The sequence below is a fragment of the Myotis brandtii genome, unplaced genomic scaffold, assembly GCF_000412655.1.
Source record: "Myotis brandtii unplaced genomic scaffold, ASM41265v1 scaffold237, whole genome shotgun sequence".
Lineage (NCBI taxonomy): Eukaryota > Metazoa > Chordata > Mammalia > Chiroptera > Vespertilionidae > Myotis > Myotis brandtii.
In genome coordinates this window covers 6,867,918-6,875,927 of record NW_005358943.1, presented here as the reverse complement: position 1 = coordinate 6,875,927, position 8,010 = coordinate 6,867,918, and the positions used below count along the sequence as shown (strand labels likewise).

The window sequence follows — 8,010 nt, the reverse complement described above, 5'->3', positions numbered from 1 at the left end:
TTGTTTCCTCTTCCTATGACCTTATGTTCTGCTGGCCTGGAGGTCATTGTACAAAGTGAGGAACTGTTCTACCAGGAGATACAACAATGGTTTTATCAAACTGGAAATAAGACTGCCATCTAGCCATTTTGTACTCCTTAGGCCTCTGAATCAACAGGAAAGAAGGGAGATACTGTGCTGGCTGGGGTAATTGATCTTGGCCTCCAAGGGGAAATTGAACACCATTCCCTTAGGGGTCCTAAGATTCATATTGGAAACAATCTTTGGTTCGTTTCCTATAAATCATCCTCTATGGGGAAACTAAATAAAACACATAACAACAAACACTTCAAGAAAGTTTTACTTTCAGGGCAAAGAAGCCAAGCCACAGAGTTGCCATCAGGCTTTGCCTGCAATACCTATAGAATTGGGGTGCATTCCTCAAGTTGAGGTCCCCGCAGGTATCTTGGGGTTTCTTTCATGCCATCTCTCAGGAAAACAACCTTCGTTCCTTACCTGGAAAGACTGCCATGAACCACACGAACAAGCAAGGTACCAGGCTATTTATCTAAGGGGTATATTCAAGAAAGCAGCTGCTGCCCAAGAGGAGGGAACCACAGCGATGCTCCCCCTTCCTCCACCCCTCTCCTCCACACACACACACAGCTCATTTTCTCTTCTGCCCTCACCCTGGTGCCCACAGAGGATGAGGAGGGTCCACCACCTTTGCCAGAGGCAGGAGCTCCTGGCTACTCATGTTCTTGGCACCCTTAGGTGGAGTCAAGCACAACCTGGGCCACTTGAGGGTCCCCTTCTGGGAGGAGGATAAGGAGTTAGAAGAGGATGAGAAGCTGGAGGAAAAAGAGAAGGAGGAGGAAGAGGAAGAGATGAGCCACTTCTTGCTGAGGCTGGAGGGGTGTGGGCCACAATCAAAGTATAAGAAAGAGCACTTAAGAGCAGATTAATTCCTCTGAACCGACCCCATACATCTTGTTTTCTATTTGCAAAGGTTCCTTAACAGATGCAACTACAGTCACAGAATGTCTTATTATATGTTGTAAAAGCTGCATTGTAAGACATTTTTAATATAACAGATGTCCAAAATGCAGCACAGTAGTTCATGAGACACAACCTCTTTATAACATAAGGTTGTACTGACAGTTAGAAATATGGTGGTACAAATTAGTAATCAATCTAGAAGAAAGAGGGAAAAAGCAAATGCATGTGTTTATAAAGAAAGAGCTATAGAAGTTCCTCAACCTCCTTTTCTACAACCAGTCCCTTCAAGCAAAAGAAGATCTAAGAAAGCCTTAGAATCAGTGTTTCAGATTTCACCTGACCTTGATATGTCTTTATTACTAGAATTCATTGGTGCTAATGAAGGCACAGGATACTTTAAGTGATTGGAAATAAAGTTTCTCCAAGTTTCAGAAAAAGCTGCTGGGACTGACCAGAAGACGCTGAGAAATGGATGAATATATTACTCTGACAGACATTTTTGTGAAAGAGAAGGATAAGGGGATATTGGCTTTAGCGACTATGCAGCCTCAATTGCCTGCCTCCTTAGGGTTTTATTGTAACAACAGCTTGACTAAAATTAACCTCTAGATACAATCAGCAGGGTAAGCATCCTTGTGAGAAATCACATGTGTCTGTAGTGTCCTTTAAACAAGGACGAGTCTAAGTAAACACTAGGGGCTCAGACTTGTTTGGAAAGTCAAGGCAGGAGCAGACACCTTCTGCCACCTCCTGCCCCATCCCCCCCGCCCCAGAACTCCCCCCTTTTTGTTTTGCTGGCTGCAAAAGACAGATGAAGGTGGTGAACTTTCTGCTTTGGAATGGCAGGTCAGAAAAGCACATTTACTGCTGGAGTTCCAATTTTGTAGACTATAAGAAAAACAAAGAATTATAATGACAGCAATGGTTACTCTGATTAAGAAGACAGGGTACTTACAAGTATTAAATCTATACTTCTAGCAAGGTGTAGGGACAGGATTATAAAGGGGAAGAGACTAGGGTGAGGAATGTAGCTATGTGCAGGCCTGGGGTCTGTAGACATCAGCTATTGTCAGGCGATGAGATGATGTTGACAAGATGATGCTTTGACTCCTGGTGGGTTGGTCTGACCATACTTATTGGTTCTGCTAGCTGGACTCACAGCTGAGTTATCTCACTAATTACTTCGTAGAGGCTTTGAAAAGAAAACTTTAAGAAAAAGTTAACCACCTATTCACATAAATATATGTGTTCTAAAATTTAAAATAATATGATTACATTTCAGATTAATTCATGTGCTCTATCTATTAGATTTATTATTCAGTATACTTATACAGTAGGTCCTTGTGTTATGTGGGAGATCCATTCCTACAGCACGACGCAATGCGATTTTCGATGTAAGTCAGAACCGACCTGCATAAGCACCTACATCACACACATGGAGCACACACAGCAGAAATGAAGTGAAACACTAAAAAAAAATTTCGGACCTTCACTTGTGTTAAATAAATAATAAAAAACATAAAGCACATATGTACATATGTCAAAATGACCAAACTACTTTTTTTATATATAAATAAATGGTAGATGGCGATGTAACCACGAAACAAGGTACGTCGAGTCCAATGTAACCCAAGTACTGACTGTAATGCCTTTTAAGATTTCTCTTTATAAACCTTTTATGACTTTTATAAACATTCTTATAACTTTTACAATTATTCTTTATTCCTATTCTATTTTCTTTTCTTGCTGTTATATTCATTTCTTTATATCCCTTCTTACAATTTTTACTTCCTCAACTCTAGTTCTTCTTTAATTGGACAGATCCTCTGCAACTTAAACATACCTTCTATAACTTACACATACCCTTTTAGTTTCTCTATTTCACTTTCTTTTCCTTGATCTCTGTACCTTCTATTACATGAAAACTATAAATTCCTTCTAATTAGTTTGAGTAAACTTTAGTTCTACACAGGCTCCTCTATTCTCAGCTTCAGAGCAGTTGAATTGGTGAAATGTATGTCTCAGAGTTCTACCTATTTTTCCTCTAGTTGGCCTAGCATCCTTGCTCTGCACATGTCTGTCTAACTGCCTACTATAACCCCTCAAGGATCTTGGCTCTGATTTCTTTCAGAAAAAAAGGATGCTGGATTTCTTTTGTAACTGTTTCGTGCTGAGGCAGGTCGAAGTTTTCTCTCAGAGCTCCCTGTCAGAGGGACAATAAGACCTGGGCGCAGAAAGAGGTGGCAATGGTGCCTAGAGGTAGTACTCTGGAGGTGCATGTAGGGCTTGTAATCTGGTGGAGACAAACTGTGTTGTGAAATTCAGTATTATTGGGCAAAAGTTAGAACAGTTTCCAATAATTTCTTGTTAAAACAATTTTTCTCCCTAAAATCACCCGTATTTTTATTAAAGACTAATTTACTTACTGTAGTAAGTCTAGTTGTAATTTGGTCCGATTGTTTGCATCAACACAACAAGAATAACTGTTAATTACATAAGCTATTTTTGTTTTTAAAAATATGCTTTGCTGGAATCTCATGGGAAAGTTTACTTTCAGGGCAAAGAAGCCAAGCCACACAGTTGCCATCAGGCTTTGCCTGCAATTCCTATAGAATTGGGGTGCATTCCTCAAGTTGAGCTTCCTACAGGTGTCTTGGGATTTCTTTCATGCCATCTCTCAGGAAAACAACCTTCGTTCCTTACCTGGAAAGACTGCCATGAACCACATGACCAAGCAAGGTACCAGGTTATTTATCTAAGGGGCTTATCAGCTCCAAAGTGATCTTTATTCCTTAGAGCTCTCTGGTGACATCCAGAGTCCTGGCATGTCTCTCTTCCAGATGTGATATTTCAGCCAAGTTTTGGTTAATAAAACTATAATTGGAAACTGACTTATGTCCTGTTATGAAGAAATCAGACTTTTATTGGATTCATGCAAACATATTACTATGAGAATAATAATTACCAAAACTATAATTATTTTTAGTTCATCTAGTCCTATAATCAACTTCTTTTTCTCCTGATTTTTCTTGCCAGCATTTCTGTAAATTTAGATACTCAGTAGAGTTCTAATAATTTTTATCCAATTTGAGGGGATGATCTGAAAGTTTATTCTTAGAGATATGTAGCTTAAAATAAATCAGAGTCCTTTCTATGGATCCCTCAGGAGATGTAATATTTTTTTTAAATGTATGATAGCAAAACAGTGACTGTCTCCAAATGAGAAGAAATTTAAAATGATATGGTTATTGATTTGATTATAATGTAAATAACATGGCATCCTGTCCTTTCTGTAAACACAATATTTCACAGTATTATAACTTATAACAATAACTTGTAAATGAAAGCATATTAGAATATATTCAATATGCATATGTAAATAGAATATAATTATTATTTCTTTTTTTGACAGAGCTTCCCATATACCTTAAGTATAAAATTTCCATCATAAGAAGAGAAAGCACATCTTAAATCGGAGGGACCCCCCCCCCCCCACCGAGTGCACAAATTTTGTGCACCGGGCCTCTAGTATATATATAAACTTTGCTTTTGGGCAAATACAGGAAAAACCTTTTTTTCCCCCTTACTTTCAGAAGTTGGCTTGTTTTTCCTCTGGAAAACATACTCACATTCCTAAGAAGCATAACTGAGATAGTGAATTCCTTCGCTGAGAAATAGTTCCCTTGAACTTGGAAATCCCAAGTGAGCTCCAATGACTTATTGCAGTTACTTTCATTTTCTTACTCTTAGTTTTCAAGGGTTCCATTGTGTTTTGTTACATTCCTGGTTCCTCACAGAGGGAACCACTTGCTGGGACTGACCAGCTGACCATGAGCGATGGATGAATAGATTACTCTGACACATGTTTTTTGAAAGAGAAGGCTATGGAGCTATTTGGCTTTAGGGACTAAGCAGCCTTGATTGCCTGACTCGCTTAGGCGTTTATTGTAACAACAGCATGAACTAAAATTAACCTCTAGATACAATCAGCAGGGTAAGCATCCCAGTGAAAACACATGTGTCTGTAGTGTCCTTTAAGCAAGGACGTGTCTAAGTAAACTTCCCGGACTCAGACTTGTTTGGAAATGTCAAGGCAGGGGCAGGTGCTTCAGCAACTCCTGTCCCATGCCTCCCCACAACTATTGGGCATGTAGAAAACTTTCTGAGAAGAAAAATGGGTCTGACCTAGTTTGTCAGGTAAAAATCATTTCTGACCATCACTTGTTGGAGCAATACAAACTCTAAGGGAAATTCCACGTGCAACAGGTGATACAGCAATGCAGGCTAATTGGCCTAGAGTAGATATGATGGTCTATTGGTCAAACATAGATGGTCTTTATTCATTCATTCTGGTCTTGTGGTTTCTCCTCTGAAATTACTTGAATGTTCTGAGAGTATCAGGAGGGAGGAGAGAATGAAAATAAAGTGGCTTCTCAATGTTATTTTGCATCTCACCAAAAATATTTACCAAACGTAATTGCTGCCATTTTGTACTAAGACATAACATCTATTTTCAGCACCAAGCAACATATTTATAAGTACAACTTGGAATGATAGAATGCATCTGTTTTAGGACTGATTATGTACAAAAAGCATAGATACCTCAGGAGGGAAATTTCAAAGTACTGAATTTTTAAAGTTCTTATGATTTCAAATACTTTGATAATGATTTTTCTTCCTAATTACTTATGTGAATCAGTAACTACTTTCTTCATTGAACCATATCCTTTTTAAGTTGGAGGTGTGGATTCTACTCTCTGGGATGGTATCAGTATGGCAGGAGAGAAGTATGCTTGTGAAATGAAGAGTCAAAGCCAGACTTTGTTAAACTGTACAGACTGTACCCTTCTGACAAAGACCAAACTATCGACCACTTTTGTGTGTTGCCTTCATATTTTAAACTTGCATCGTTTTTTGTTGTTGTTTACTTCTAAAAGAGATAAATTATCATTATTCTATGTGAAGAGACTGTCTCCTATATGGTTAATGGTCAGGACCAAAACCCTTCAGTACAATAAAGAGTTTATTAACATAAAAATTGTGAGTATGTATATATATATATGTATATATGTACATATATACATATATATAAATTGTGTGTATGTACATATATATATTCAAATAATTAAAATATAAATACATCAATAAAAGAGACACAATCCTACTCCATGAGTTATTTTTTAGGAGTCATTTTGCATTTACTTTATTTCTAATGTTAGAAATGGATCTCAGTAGCTTAATTCCATGATTATAAGATCATCTATGAATAATTTGCTCAAGAAATACATTTAAAATGAAAGAAAATTCCATTTCTAAAGCTTTTCAGTTGATTTTAACTTTGCTCATTATTAACAAAATTTAGATACAATGATCATTAAGAAATAATCTACACATTGCCCAATATATGCATGTAAACATTTGAAATATAAATCATTAAATAAGAAAACAGGATGATGATGATGATGATGGTGGTGGTGGTGATGATGAAGAAGAAGTTAAATGGGAGATCTCTGATGGTTGTGACTTCAACAAGTTTTCTAAAAGACAGAATTCACTCTAATGAAAGAACATTACCGATATATTCCATGGTCTTATGAAACATAATTCTCAGCATCAGGTCTAACTTGAAAGAACAACATCACCTAAAACTTCATCAAGAGTAAGTTACAAACAAAATATTTCTGATAACATATTTGCTATTTTTTACTGCATTATAAAATTAAGGCACTGTGAATCAAACAAAAAGAAATTTGCTGGTATAGAATTTTTATATAAAATGCATATAACCTCTATATAAAAATACAGTATAGAAACTTTATTTAATATTTTAATAGCATCATTAGCAAGCTAACTTCTCTTCTCTGCTTATTCCATGCCCAGCTACTGTCATTAATCTGAATCGCTTTATTACAGAAATTGCACTACATATGTACAAACATTTTCAAACACTACACTAAATATGTATTTAGCTTTTACTAATTAACCTTTCTATGTCTCTATATATTTCCTCCATCAAAGAACTAAAAAAATTATAGGTCTAATTTGTTCATTTTCATTTTTGTGCTGTGTTCTATTGTGTCCACATTCCATGATTTATTTGTCCATTTTATAACTAGTGGGCTTTTATATAATTCCTCAATTGGAGCGTTTACATGACTTCTCAATTTCAGCTATTAAGAACAGTAGTAAGATGCAGATTTTTGCATGTATATTCTGTCACACATGTATGAATAATTCTCCAGTATATCAAGAAGGAGTACAATTAATGGGTCTTAGGATATGCATCTTCACCTTAAATGCATAATGCCATACTCTTGAACAAAGTTGTTTTACCAATACATACCAGTAATCCAAGAAATATAGTATGAAAATTCCTACTATTTAGATCCTTTCCAATATTAGAAGCATCACAAACATTAAGACATTTATATTTATATAACATATTATTACACTTAACCTTTACAATTATTTTTCAATTATAATTTCAAACTTCTCTTTAGTTAGAAAAATTTGTGTTACTTTTTTTATTTTGGTAACTGTAATTATATATACAGTTATTCATATTGCATTGTATCTTATTTATACATTTATTAATATTTCATTTTAGACTTTTAACCATATTTCATCAGTTGTCAAATACTCTATTGTTACCAAAAACTGTTAATACACTGGAGACATGCCTTTAGTCAAATATTATGTCATATCACTTTAAGAAAATATAGTTTACTTAAAGCATGTTGTACGGAAATGCTAGTGCTGTTTAACAAACCCTGATATAAAGAAATGCTGAAGGTTTTCTATTAAGATATTTTCCCATATAATGCACAAGGTTTTTTCAAATTCTGTCTATAAAGTTAAACTTGCGATTTTCTCAGGGAATGTAAGTGCCACAGTAGTCTCAAGGCGATCTGTCTTAGCTTGCTGTTTCCAAAAATTATAAGAAAAGAGTGGCCTGAGGGAAAGGTAGCTGACAACACTATAACAAGCATCATGATTTGATATGTCTCTACCTTAGTGGAGTTCCAAATTGCA

At 35.9% G+C, this 8,010-nt stretch overlaps 1 pseudogene; it reads left to right on the top strand.

Moving 5' to 3' along the window:
• The first annotated feature begins 509 nt into the window (after positions 1 to 509).
• Positions 510 to 5,351, top strand: LOC102243176 (annotated as a pseudogene).
• The last annotated feature ends 2,659 nt before the right edge of the window (positions 5,352 to 8,010 follow it).